Source organism: Echinops telfairi, unplaced genomic scaffold (assembly GCF_000313985.2).
Source record: "Echinops telfairi isolate 266 unplaced genomic scaffold, ASM31398v2 ScPeMD7_22;HRSCAF=79, whole genome shotgun sequence".
In the NCBI taxonomy this organism is placed as follows: domain Eukaryota; kingdom Metazoa; phylum Chordata; class Mammalia; order Afrosoricida; family Tenrecidae; genus Echinops; species Echinops telfairi.
In genome coordinates this window covers 18,322,267-18,323,568 of record NW_022103919.1, presented here as the reverse complement: position 1 = coordinate 18,323,568, position 1,302 = coordinate 18,322,267, and positions in this window count along the sequence as shown.

The window sequence follows — 1,302 nt, the reverse complement described above, 5'->3', positions numbered from 1 at the left end:
CACTAGGGGGCTCACCAATGACAGAGTGGCCGAGTACCCAGTGTCCACCAGGGACAGTGAAGTTGGGGTCCAGGGAACCCAACTGGCGCAGAGAAGTCAGGCACTAGGGGGTTCACCTAGGATAGAGATGCCGGGCACCTCATGCCCACCTGGGACAGAGAGGCTGGGCACCAAGGAACCTTCATGGGACAGAGTGTCGGTGCACACTAATGGGTTCACCAGAGGCAGAGCGACTGGGCCCCAGGGAACCCACCTGTGACAGAGAGGTCCGGAAAGGGGATTCACCTAGGACAGAGATGCCGGGCACCTCGGGCCCACCTGGTACACAGAGGCCAGGCACAAGGGAGCCAGCTGGGACAGAGAGGCCGGGTTCCAGGGTACACCCCTGTGATCCAGAGAAAAGGCACCAAGGAGAACCCACCTGGACCAGAGAGGTCAGGCACCAGGTTGCCCACTTGAGATCCAGAGAAACGAGGTACACAGTGTTCACCTGGGACAGAGATGCTCGGCACCATGGCACCCAACTGGGACAGGGAGATCGGGCACCAGGGTGCCTACTGGGGATCCAGAGCAATGAGGTACCCAGTGTCCACCTGGGACAGAGAGGCTCGGCACCATGGAAACCACCTGGGACACAGAGGCTGAACAAAGCGGGTTCACCTGAGGCAGAGAGTCCATTTACTAGAGGCCCTACCTGGGACACCGAGATCGGGCACCAGGGGCCCCGCTTCGGATTCAGAGAGCCAGGCATCAGGGGGCCCACCTGGGATCCAGTGAAGCCGGGCACCCAGTGTGCAACTGTGATAGAGGCTGGTCAACAGGGAACCCACCTGAGCAGAGAGGTTGGGCACAATGGGGCCCACCTGGGTCATACCACCTCGATACCTGGGGGCTGACCTAGGGCAGAGAGGCCGGGCACAACGGGGTTCACCTGGGGCAGAGAGGCTGTGCACCAGGAGGCCCTCTGGGGGCACAAAAGGCAGGTACCCGGTGTTCACTTGGGATAGAGGTGCTGGGCACGAGGGAACACACCTGGGACAAAGATGCTGGGCACAAGGGGGTTCACCAATGACGGAGTAACCGGGAATCCTGTGTCCACCTGGGACAGAGAGCTGGGTCCCGGCAACCCACCTGGGGCAGAATGGTCAGGCATCAGGTGGCCCACCTAGGACAGAGATGCCTGGCACCTTGTGCCCACCGGGACAGAGGGCCTGGGCACCAGGGGAACTAATGGGGGCGGAGAGGCCAGGCACAAGCTGGCCCACCTGGGACATCCAGCTGGGACACCTGGGAGCCAACCTG